The 13,347-nt window shown below is 39.7% G+C and overlaps 1 protein-coding gene and 1 long non-coding RNA gene across 4 annotated transcripts in view; one reads left to right on the plus strand and one right to left on the minus strand.

The window, feature by feature from the left end:
- The window catches only part of NPSR1 (neuropeptide S receptor 1), a 62,231-nt gene that overhangs the window by 25,438 nt on the left and 23,446 nt on the right, over positions 1–13,347 (plus strand). The window lies entirely within an intron of this gene.
- LOC137850459 (uncharacterized) overlaps positions 8,391–13,347 on the minus strand; it is a 46,222-nt gene continuing 41,265 nt past the window's right edge. Inside the window, exon 3 of the long non-coding RNA XR_011092540.1 lies at positions 8,391–9,760. This is a non-coding gene — a long non-coding RNA (uncharacterized lncRNA). The remainder of the gene's footprint in view (positions 9,761–13,347) is intronic.

Consider the following 13,347-nt stretch of genomic DNA (forward strand, 5'->3'; position numbering starts at 1 on the left):
GTATGCCTATACATATTCAATATCAGACAAAGTGATTATTCCTTTGCAGTGGATGTATATGTTTAAAATTACAAGCAGGCACCAAGCATCTGTTTCTAAGTCAGACAGGAGTGCCTTTAAGTATCACCCCAAAAGCCTGGGCCCTTGGATACTCCCACAATGGAAATAACAAAAGTACTGGAACACCGGGCAACAATCCTCTCTCTCAAAATTCACCCCAGATCATACATTTAAACTAAGGTAGACTTGGCCACTCTGTTTGCTTTTCCTATGTAATAAGTCATTTCTGAAAGGATTAAAAAATGATGAATGAACCTTAGATGTCCTTTCTTTATACAAAGACACCATCTTCTCATTTCAACAGACACACAGCCAAAACCTCATTCCACTACCCCACCTACAGATTTCCACATAGGAGAGCTACATTTACCATTTATATCATTTTGAAAGGCTCTGCCATTTTTTTTCAGAACTTTGCATAAAAATGCTGTTCCTGACTACACCTCTGTGTGGCTGAAATAAAAGCATTTCCTTTCAGCCAACTTCTGCTAGTAGCTTTTTTTCCCTTTCACTATCAATGTAATTTTGCTAACCCTGTGCTGAGACCTGCACTGTGCAGCTAAATTACTGTGTCATCACAGATCTGCTGATACCAGTAGGACTGCCTGGAGATTATAAAGGTTTGTCTGGACGACTGCAGCAATTTTGAGGGCTGTAAGGCAAAAATGCAATGTGGGATGAGTGTGCATGCTAGAGTAACCATGCAATATTTTAAAGAAATAGCAAGAATAACAATTTTCTGATCTTAGCAACTTTTCTATTTAGCATGGTGAAATGTGAATTTGGCAAATATTTCCATATACCTTCTTTCTCTTATGGCCAGATAGTTGATTATTTTGGTGACAACATACATTTTCAGGTCTTTGACTCAGAGTTTAACCTGTGACCTTTTTCACCTGAGGGAGTTACTGTTGGCGGGGGCATCACATCTTTAGCATTAAATAGCATCATTATGAGAAGGGATAAGGAAGGAAAAATGCTCTGCTAGCTACTTGCCACATATAGAGGAATAGGACCAAAGGAAAGCATAAGGCTTAACTTAAGTCCTGGGAAACACAATGTGCCATAACTGTCATAGAGATAAGTGGATTAAGTTTCATTACTGCATTCCTTCATGCTGGTTTTCATTTTAGGGATTATTCATGCCATCTATTTTAGGTGCCTCACTGTAGTTATGTAAGATAGGAAGCTGCTTTCCCTGTGATCCAGCCATACCCAATAGAGAAAAGCTCTCTGAGCTGTGTTTAAGCTTCACTGACTGTACAGAAGGATTCAAGTCCTAATTTAGACCCCTGAAGTTGACTATATAAATCCCTTTGACATTCATATATCACCAAATGTGTCAAGATTACTGTTCCTCTTTGACAATGAAGAACCTAATCTTCCACTGCTAGAATAAAACCTCCAAAGGCTCTGACTCCATTCACATCAGCAAATACAAAGTTTTGCAGAGAAGGTATTTCTCAGTATATAAGTGTGTGTATATATATATATATATATATATATATATATAAGTATATCTATATTAAGTATATATGAGTATATATATATTATATATATATTATATATATATATTTATAATTTTTTTAAAAGCAAGACATATCAACATGTTACCTCATGGAAAACACACGAATATTCCCTTTACACTCATCTATGTTTCTAAACAGCCACCTGGAATTTCTCCAGACTTTTCTAGCATCTGCCTAAAAGACAATTTATTTAAGTAAAGTCTGGAAAAAAATGTAGCTTAAGTGGTAAATGCTATTCCAAACCTGTGCAGTAACACAATGGCTGCATGGCTAAACTTGGACTAGAACCTTTGCAGTGTAGATAACTACCATACCCTGCTGCACTAGCAGAAAGAATAGCATGAAATTCATAAATGATGCAATGTGAGTATGGACATACTTGAGCAGCATCATTCTGTTTCTGCACACGTTTAATACACACCAAAAACAAAAAAATAAAACTTCAAAAGTGTTAAATTGAGGTTCACAGAACTTGGAAATCCAAAAACTTGCAGGTAGACTACATTTCTCCACTCCTATTTGACATTTTCAATATGAGGGCATAAATAAGCTGCTGGTACCTAGAAAGAGAAAAGGGTGAAGACCTGCTTAATAGGAACAGGAATGATAAAAATAGAATGGAAATTACATCTGGAAACCCCCCCAGGCATTTAAATTCCAAGTCAGACTTTTTGCTGTTTCTAAAGCAACTATGTTAACAGCACTGAAAAGCAGAAATGGTTGGTAGATCACACTGATTTCTTAGACTGGCAGTTTACTGATAATGAACATTATATATATAAATATATATATATAAATATATATATATATTATATATTATATTATATATATATATATATATATATATATATATTATATTTATTATTTTTTTTCCTTGCAAGGTGATTATTCTTTACTTGTAAACTAGCAGCAGAGAACAATAGGCAAAATATTATCCAAACATGACAAAAGCTGGCAAACCAGAACTGGGGACTAGGAGCTTTTCAGCACAAGGAGACTGCTTTGTAGCTCCAGGAACCTGAAGAAACATGACAAAGTACAAATATTTTCTTTAAAAATAAAAATAAAATTACAGGTGTGTATTTTTTTTTTGAAGTCATTTATGAACTGAAGAAATAATAGCAAAAATCAGAACCTATCTACTGGATGTGCCAGGGCAGCTATTTATCTATAGATTTTTTAATATAACCCTAATTATAGAGATGAATACCACATCTCTACGTGTTATGATGGTGCTATTCTATAAATAGACATTTTGCAGTCTTGAATAAGGGACTGATTTCTATCCATTTCCACTTTCCAACTCACACAGACAGGAAATAAAACAGGAACTGGTATCACATATGGAAAGGATGGAGGTTCTTCCTAGAAAATGGCTTTCCTACAGAGACAGAACTAATATAAGCAATGCTTTTCTGCAAGTATTATGGGATTGCTGGAGTTACTGCTATGTTATTACTAAGACTAAAAAATAAGTTACAGTGGATTAAACATTGTCATTTCACACTGCTCCTAAAGAAAATTTCTGTCCAGTCATATTTGGTAAGTCAAAATAATACAAGAAATGTCACTTCTCTCAGTCATTTTTGTTTGTTTTAATGAAAGTTGGAAACTATTTAAAAATCAAGGAGGTGTTCTTGTATAAATGCCCTTACTCAGTATGTAATGAACTTCAAGACCATGGGCCTTTGCTCATGGAAATCAGCAGCAAATCCCCCCTAAAAGGACTGAAAAGCAGAAGAGACTCTTTCTTTCAGTCCTAGCCTAGAATACAATCAGTAACACCACTTCTTAGGCCAGCTTTGTAAATAACACTTGAAAAACGAGACTCCTTCAGTGTTTTGGTTTGTCCATATCTCTAAAAGTAATATGCCATGTCACCTCTTCCCTCTTTCATTTATAAAATCAATTGAAGTTCAGGTTTCTGGATTTTCCTGACAGAAGCACATGTGGACAGACAGCAAGCCTGACACATTTTAAATACTGGGCTTGCAAAATGGTAAGGCCCATATGAAGTAAACCTCACAGCACTGGCTGCATGGGACCCATGAAATCTATACTACAGCACTAATCCACTCGTGCAGTGCATGCATTTCTAGTCTCAAACAATTATCAGTGGTGAATCTCATTGCTCTGTGTCAGGAACTCTCATGAAATTTTAATGCACAAAAGACAATACAGCAAAGAAAACTACCCATGTGAAACCTTCACAAAGCAAAGTATCTAATCTAATATTAATAAGTAAGTGTCAAACACATCAGGTGCATATCAACCTAGTTTCTCTGAAGGGTCCTCTCATTATATTATATTCCAAAAACATACATCTCAAACACTTAAGCCTCTAAAATGAACAAATCAATAGTGAGTCCTGTACCTTTGCAACCTGGCTGTAAGTGAAGACTGTGTCTAGGTCTCCCCACATGGGTATGCCAGCCCTTGTAGCTTGATAAGTTCACTAAAATAGCATCGCCTCACCACATACATGGCTTTCATTGAGTACATCCCAAATAACCATATCCTACCATGCATTAAATTAGCCAAAACGTGTTTTGTTTTTTTTTTTTTTTTTTCAAAATGTGGTACCTTTTACATTCCTTAGATGTCTCTCAAAGCACTTTTTGTCTCTTCTGTAGCAAAAACCTGTTGGAACAGAAGTTTTGAGTTGCTTGGACATGTTGCACCTCAGGTAACAGGGATCTGATTGTAGAGTGGGTGGGACAGTGTCTTTGGCCATCTTCTTAGGCCTTGGAGAATGAGCGATTGACAGAAAGCAACATGGAAATGTTTTACACTGTGTCTAGGGGACAATGTAAGAGCATGTTACCTCAAGTATGGATTTTCTGTAAGTGATGACATTCAGAACATATATTGCACTCAGGAGATGGCTTACTGTAAGTGTGTACCGTATCTAAAAGCATGCACAATTTACTCATTACCAAAGGGAAAGTGTATTCCACTAATATGCCAGTAGGAAAAAAATAATTTGCCAGTAAGGGGAAATCATGTGTTAATAATTGTTATTTGGTTTAAAGCTCTTGATGCCAACTGAGAAAAAAATATATTTATACAGCTGTTGGAAATTTGATACTGGCTAGGCTGATCCTTTTTGTCTGTATGAAAGTCTTAGGTCTTCCAAGATATCATATTTTATAACTGTGATTTTTGGAAAGACTTCTTACGCTACAAAACCTGGGCCTTATAGGCAGTATAGTTTATGCTTAGCTTACAACAGCAGTAGGCAAGATAAACAAAAGGTGAAGAGAATGCCCCAGTTTTCTAAGAGACAGAGGTAACTTTACCAAGGCAGGACTCGATCCATCAAAAGGCTGCGTGGGTTGAGAACTGAGCTCAGCCACACAAACTCTGACATTAATCTTAGGTATCAAAACCAGACTAAAGAATGATGCAAGTTTTACAATACGAAGTATCATATGCCCAGCGAATAGAAAAGAGACAAGAAGTCCTTCAGACAACAAGGATAAGCTTCTTCACTCCCTACAAGCACACCTGTGGCCATTTCAGATCACTAATGGCTGTGTACCAGTTCCTGCCTTGGCCTGACAAGGTAACTTTCCAGTAAACAAAAGCAACAATGAGGAACCAAATATACCAAACCCAGGGCAGCTGCCATGATGGAAAGAGTTCTCAGCACCCTGTGAGGGTTGGCAATGCACATTCAGCTTTCAAAAGCTGTGGCCAGCATTGTTGATCTCCTCTACACAGGGAAAGCTGTAGGGCAGCTGCACAGGATCTGATTTTAGGAGTAAGCACATCTTCAGATGAGCTCCCAGTTCTCTAGGTAAAAGATTAAACTCACATGATGTCTGAATGTTACATTCATGGACACCGCTGATCAGGGGATGACATCAGGAGAGGGGAAGAAGGCTGTTTAATGCATCCACAAACTAAAGCAGCATGCCCAGCTCTGGAAGAAAGTTCACATTAGTCAGTGAGCCAGGGCATCTTCCCAGCATGGGGCATCTCTAGTCCCCATGGCTTGGGAGGACACTCGCTGGTACCAGGGAGACACTTCAGTACACTCTGAACAGGATCTTTCTGCAGGAGGTGAGAAATTACTCCAGGAAAATTATATGTGCCACATTCCTGTCACTAAGCTTCCCAGCAAACGACACTGAGACATCTGACTGACATCATGAACTGAAGTCAGAGTCAAATCCAGCCAGTGACTGACAGGAGAGGAAAAGCTGTCAGCTGGAAAGCCATGGTGCTAACTCCAGCAGAGCACATCTCAATGTATTATGATGCATTAGACATATTAAAGCACTTCAGCTTGTGTAGTTTAGAAGTTAGGAGCACAAAGGGCATTTGCCTTTTAATAATGTTTTTATGAGCTGCCTGAGTGATTTGCGAGCAGTTCAGTATCCATTGCTGCATACCATTACTGCTCTATTTTTTAGAAGACAGCTTGGATAACACAAGAAAGAAAATGACTGTGATCAAAGTGAAATTACAATACGCAATTGCAATTTTGTGAACAATCTACACAGCTAATATGAATAGACTGGGAAAAAAAATCAATTCAACAGGATCCATCCAAAAAAAAAAAAAAAAAGCAGTGAAGCAGTGCTTCTAAAACTATATCTCTTACAGGTATGCTTTTAAATAACTCTGTGCTTCACTTGTGTGGTTTATAATGTCAATATAAATCTGAAGGGATCTGAAGAAGAAAATGTTTATGAGTTCTTTTATTGGACCTCATTGTGCACAGATAATGTCACAAACACATTATTTTGCTCTTGCTCAGGACTAACTTGATCATCCTGAAATATCACAAACAAATGGCCTACCTGCTCTTGCAAGATAGCATTGTGTGTTTTCAGACATATTTCCATATCCTTAAACTCCCACTCATTGGTACTCCAATATATTTTCAAATAAGTGCTGTTGCAAGTTAATATTGTTTTCAACATACAATTTATCCACAATACTTTGCAGAAAATATTCTCAAAAAGACAGTGACTGTATACATTCAATGGCTTGCTGAATTTATAGTCTGTTGTTTATGTTGCTTTTTTTCCCTTAGAAGGTGGCAAAAAAATATTCACATCCCCCCCGGCTGACCATTCTTTGCCCCAGAACTGGGGAAAGTTACGTTGAACCGCATCAAGCTTTTCCCAGAGTTATGTTTTCAGTGTGAATTGTAAATAAATACATTCACTCTTTCAGAAAACATTCCAATTTCAGATGAACTTTGCCAGGATGCCACTGACTAAGAAGATAAGCAAAAGGCACAAGTAAATTGTTTTTGCAGTTTAAATGAGCTGTTTGTTTGCACTCTTTACACTCAACTGTCTCACTGAATTATATGCAGGGAGAACCTAACCCTCTGGATATTCATCTCAAACATACCCAGACCTTTTTGGTCAGGAAGAGAAGGTGGACATTTTGAAAAGACTGATTACTTGTATGTTTTTAGCATGCTGCGGAATCACTTTGGACTGGGATTGCAAGCTCAATCAAATTCCTGGTAGGCCTAGCCCTCAAACCACAAACCACATCTCATCCAAAGGCTCTTGACACTGGTGGAAAACTGGTTCTGTTTAAACATAGTTCTGAGCATGTCTCAAGGGTGTTAAATAAGTAACGTGTTTTGGGAAAAGGGAATAGGAGCACTGGTAAGTCTGTCTAGCAATCAGTTGGTCTTCAGTGCTCCTTTTCATAAATGACATTCTTCAAAACAACACAATTTTTGGACAAGACAGAGTGCAATGAAAATAGTTGTTTTTATATTTCTGACACATTTGGTGCACATGGTGTGGTACAGGGAAAAAAGAAGGGCAAGAAGTAGGCTCAGGGTTTACTTCGGGGCCCCAGAGCAAAACCAGATATTAGGATGGCTGATGTTTTGATAACTTTTCACATGTCCCAGTGGTAGACTTGAATATGCTTTGTAGATACATTCAGCTGCCAACAGACTGAACTATGTATTTTTTTTTTTACATTGGCAGCAGTCTGCTTTTGCTGTGTCAATTTATGCTGGTTTATAGGAAGGCTTAATTCTTGCTTTGACAGCTACAGAATTGTTCTGTGGTCCTGATGGACTGATTACGGTTTTCCTACTTTCAGCCTGCTTTAGACATTCAAATCCTAATGACAGTTGTGCTGCATTTGTTTTTGTTTTCAAAAAAAGCTGCTTGGATCCCTTGGGTCCAATGTTTTAGCATTAAGGAGTAAAGTGGGTTTATTTATTTATTTATTTCTGAGTTGCCCAGTTGCCTGTAATTCCTATGGATTGCTGTTTGATTCCCTGCTGAAAGTATAAGAGGATTGTCATCTGACAGAGGGGATGTTAATTTTGTAGTTACTCTTCATGAAGGTTTGATATCTGTTGCTAAATTAAGGTAGGTGTGTAGAGTATTCTACCTGGCATCTTCATATGCTGGTGGCAGATGTTGAGAGAGAGGACTGCACAATGTGTATTTCATCAGTGCTGCCAGCAGTGTGGCTGCAATAATGATGGAGGAGAGGAGAGGAGAGGAGAGGAGAGGAGAGGAGAGGAGAGGAGAGGAGAGGAGAGGAGAGGAGAGGAGAGGAGAGGAGAGGAGAGGAGAGGAGAGGAGAGGAGAGGAGAGGAGAGGAGAGGAGAGGAGAGGAGAGGAGAGGAGAGGAGAGGAGAGGAGAGGAGAGGAGAGGAGAGGAGAGGAGAGGAGAGGAGAGGAGAGGAGAGGAGAGGAGAGGAGAGGAGAGGAGAGGAGAGGAGAGGAGAGGAGAGGAGAGGAGAGGAGAGGAGAGGAGAGGAGAGGAGAGGAGAGGAGAGGAGAGGAGAGGAGAGGAGAGGAGAGGAGAGGAGAGGAGAGGAGAGGAGAGGAGAGGAGAGGAGAGGAAAACATTACATGCACTAGAAAGCACTGAAAATATAAAGCTGCATTAAGAATATAGGCTTTTTTTTATTATCCCCTTCTTGCATTTTAAAGTAGTGATATTTATTTAATTTTCTGAAGCTGTCTTTAGACTGACTTTTCCCCATCTTTCTAGAGGATGGTAGGACAGAACACCATCTGACAATTTGTACAACTTAGGCTGGCATGTATTAAGGGACTTTTGTTACTTTCTCTAACTTCATTGCATAGCTGGTTACCATATGATTATAAAGTTTAACAGGATTTATGGAATTCACATCCAAGATATCACATGGCATCATGGAGACTTATTTGTTGTAATAAATCCTAAAGCTCATAAGTCTACTATGGCCAAGTTGAGTCCAGTTATAGGACTGAGATCCAGACTGCATGTTAAACAATCTTCATCATGTTCTGGCATTGCAATACTTTTAATGGAAAGCAGTTCAGCATTCATTTTTCATGTGCTGCCCTTTCCACATGATGATTTTAGAAGGCAATCCTCCAGGGAAGCTTACTCGTACGTTTTTGTTCATGTTATCAGCAGACACCAGGGGAGACAAAGCAGGTACAAAAATGAGAACGAATATTGTCCCACTGTAATTGCAAGCCTACGGTTAGACAAAAATTGAGCTACAGCTTGCAACATCACTGCCTCAACATCATGGCAATCTGATTTACAGTTTGACGTGAGGAAGAAAAGAAGGCTTTACCTTTACCATACCAACTTAGACTAAAGCAGCTACATCAACAATATCTGAGACAGTAGGAAAGGATTATAAGTGCTCGTGTTCAGTGATTGTAATGGGGACCAGAATGCCTGAATTACATCAACAGAAATCTTTACCTGGAGGGTCCACAATTTTTAGATGAGAAAAATCACACAGCTGCTGTTGTGATCAAGATATGGATAAGCAGTCCTTAAAATACTTGAGGTAAAACATTGCCAAAAATTACCAATAATGGGGCTACAGAGGAAATAACAAATGAATCTATGTAGAAGACACTGGGGAAGGACAGAATTAAAATTGACTTGTTTGGTACGTGTTATCCTAGAAAGAACATTTCTCATGGAAAATGTTAGAGGTACAATAATCACTTGAAATAAATGAAGAGTCTGTGTAGTTTCTGTGTCCTTTTAGAAGTTTTCCATTTTTCCAGTTTTCATTTTTTCATTTTCCAGTGCATAGGTGAGACAAGATGATCTGTAGGACGTTATCTTCTGCATTTTTGTTAACCAAGACCAACATCCTATATTCATGATTTTTTTTCCTCCTGCTGCTTTTACTCCTTCTACCTGTTCTGCCTTGCCTGAAGGAAAGAAGGGGAGTTAAATGAATGGGTTGAATTTGAAATACACTTTCCCAAAAGCTAAATACTTGTGATCAGTTGTTCTTGCTTAACTGTGACTTTGACAGTCAGGCATGCATCAGTCTTATGTTCATTTATCTAGGCAGATGCTTGATTCCTACTTCAAAACCTACAGACATTCTGAAAGAACCCAATAAAACACAAAACTTGAAGGTGTTTGCAATGTTTGCCATTACCTATGGCATAAACGGCAGCCACAATTTTGTTCACTGCTCACATCCCAGTGTGGAAATATTCAGATGACACTGTGTGTTCCACTTGAATAAATTCCTCCCTTTGTGCAGAACTTCCCACTGAACAAAATATTGTGCAACCTCATAGACTACACATGCATAAGTAACAAAAGAAGAAAGTGGGGACTTGGTTGAAGCTCTCAACTTCATGTGCTCTGCACAACTCCCTTCTCCATTCAGTCCTCAATTCAGTTCTTCACCCTTGTGTGAGGAACCAGGTTTTCTGAGTGCCTAAAACCACTTCAGACATGGATGACCTTGTACTATGAGACAAGTCCTCCTTCTTGTTCACTGTACACAGTCTTACCAGGTGCCATGCTCCACACAATCCCCCCTAGCAGCACTGCTGGTTCAATCCAGCCTTCTGTCAGCTGTGGGAAGTGGGGTTGGAAGGAAAGCTAGGAAGAGATTTATTAAAAAAGACAAATTACACAAAACCTTAATGCCCTTCACATGTGCAGCACACTGCATTTGAATTGTCAGGGATCTGTCCTCTGGCTCTTTTAAGTGCCATTTCTTTAAGGTTGATGTTGTGCCCTAAGAGCTTGTCTCAGCCCTTTATCATTTAACCTGGATGAGCCCAGGGGCAAGGCTGAAGCTTTACTGTGTGCATCCTTACAGCATCCTGCCTGCCTTATCTTGAGGGTGGGGGACCTCAGAGCAGAAATGTAGGAAATGCAATAAATAAATAAAATGCTTACCCACTACAGCAAAACTTTCTGTCACTTCCTATGAGACAAAAAGAGAAAAAGAACGAAAACCTCAAAACATCACTTCTGTCACTGAAAAAAAATCTGCATAGCTGTAACTGAACAGACTCCCTCTCAAAGGTTTTCAAGTGGGTTATGTTTCATCTCTTATATTTTGTGTTCTGCTCCAGGCCTTAAGCAGAGAACATGCTGTAGCAGTGCATCACACACCGTGTCTGCCACGTGCCTGCAGGAGTGCAAGCACCACAGATGAGCAAAGAGCTTGCTGATTGCCCACAAAAAGCACCATCCTGTGCCCAAAAGCTCTGCAGTGCTGGTGAGGGGCCTGCAAAACTGGGCAAAGGCATTTTAAAAAGTGTCTTTTGGGTATCTTACAGGTGTCTTGTCTTAAAGGTGCCCAGAGCCTGCTTTGTCCTTCAGGTATGCTGGGGCCAACCTGCAGTTTCAGGACTCCCAAGTACCTTGATTTTAAATTGTTTGCACCCCTAGCCATGAAAAAGAAAAGAAAGGAAAAAAAAAAAAAAAGAGGCTTTTCTGGCTTGCAAGGCAAGTTCACAGCATGCTGTCTTACTGCTGGCTGCATGTCAGGCAATGTGATACAGAGCGGCCATGGCAGAGCAGTGATGGCTGCTGTGAAACAGGGCTCTGCCTGGCAATAGCTGCCTCGTCCCTTCAGAAATCACAGACGGGTCCCTATTGCTGCACTAGGGTTCATTTCTAAAGCATTTTTGTTTTTAAGGGCCTATCACTCCATAGAGTGGCAGGCAAGGGCTAGGAAACTGCTGCCTCCGATTCTCTTTGGGGATAGGAAGGTGATGGGAACACATGGTGATGTCCCCAGAAAATGAGCCAGCACTCAGCCCTGAGGAGGAACCTGTGTTACAAGCCATACTGCTGCTGTGCCTTCTGCAGTCTGGTACTGTCAATAAAACGACAAAACATCCCTTGCTACAATGAGGAACACTCTGTAAATTACATGAAAAGAGGAATTAAATTTCAGCAAGAGGCACTAGCTACTGGCTTCACCAAAAAGTCATAGATCTCCACATCCACCTTAAAAGGACTGCTCTCATGAGGGGGAAGAAAGATCAACTTGTGGCTGAAATGACATGTGGAGCATTTTAACCCATGGCAGCTTACCAACAATCTGCTCCCCACTTCTGACAGGAAAAACATTCAGCATCTCTAAGGGAAATGACTTAAGGGAAGAGTGGTGTCAGCAGTAATAATCAAATGATGGAGGAATTTTCTTGCAGCCTCACTAGCACAGAATTTTGTTTTAAACTCTTTGGTTGTAATGAAAGAAATATCCCGAAGTCTGCACAAGGTATATCCCTTGGGCAATGCCATCAATTCAATGAATTTCTATAAAAAGATTAACTGGGACAGTTGTAACATGTCCGTATTCCCATGCTAGATTGCTAATTACCTCCATTTGTTTTCCATAATGGACTTCTATCTCAGTGGAGGTTTTCTTGCTATGAAAATTTGTCTCACTCAAAATGATAGCAAACCTGCATTCAAATTTGTCCCTCCAAGGGCAGTGCTGTATTTTCACATTTTTATACTCCTCAGGCACACGAGGCAGTGCCCAACACACAAGCACATGCAACCACCTCATAAATCAAGTGGCTCCCACACTCAAATGCAAAGAGGCAAGGTCTCACATTCAGTTATACCCAGAAAAATCCAAATGGATTTTACTGACTACAAGAGAGACTTGGGTAAGAACAGGTCTTTAGGATTTTCACAGCTGGTTTCAGCACCTGCCAAATTTCTCAGATGCTGCAGCACTATGTTCAGTGTGGTTCAGCCTCCTCGAGGAACAACAGACTGCTTCTTGGTCTTTTTAATAACTGCTGGTTAAAAGCTGCTTTTAGAAACACTGGCAGATTCATAAAGCTGGTACAAGTTGTGCCTTGGAGGACTGGCTGTGGCCATGCTGGTGATGGGAAGGAGAGAGCTGAGGGGCTGCAGACCTGCCTGGTGTGTGTGAAACCCCACAGCCACTTTTTCTTCCCTCTGTACCCCAGGCAAATCCATTTCTGCTCCCTGCTTGCCTCCCTCTACTTTTTCTCATTACTGAAGTCTCATGGAATTTTTCTTTTAAATCATGTTTTTGGAAACTCCACCTCCTCTCAACAGCAAACGGCTACTGTCCCCATCACAGTAGTGCTGTTGTCTTCTCTTTAGCAAGGAAACATTCTGTCTGCATAATTTTGTGACTACACTTTTGGATCATGTTAAAAGTCCCAAATTATCACTTGCTGGTAATTTTTATTTTCCATCAAAAGAGGATATATGTCATTAATTGATTTTTCTCCTGTTTTTCTAAGGAATTAAATGAACCTGTAGTCACACTCTTGCCTAGAATTGCATGCAGAGAACCACAGTACAAACAACAGCTCTAGGTAAAAAAAAAAGTATTAAGAAAACAGTGGCAATGACAAACTCACATATAGTTATGAATGAAGGCTGACCACTGCTGTTTTTAGGAAAGAGGTTGGTGTCCTTCGGCCTGGGAAATGAAAGATCAATAAGAGAACACAGGTACCTAAGGAGCAAGCTACCAGCTCAGTGGGGA

Source organism: Anas acuta, chromosome 2 (genome assembly GCF_963932015.1).
Source record: "Anas acuta chromosome 2, bAnaAcu1.1, whole genome shotgun sequence".
In the NCBI taxonomy this organism is placed as follows: Eukaryota; Metazoa; Chordata; class Aves; order Anseriformes; family Anatidae; genus Anas; species Anas acuta.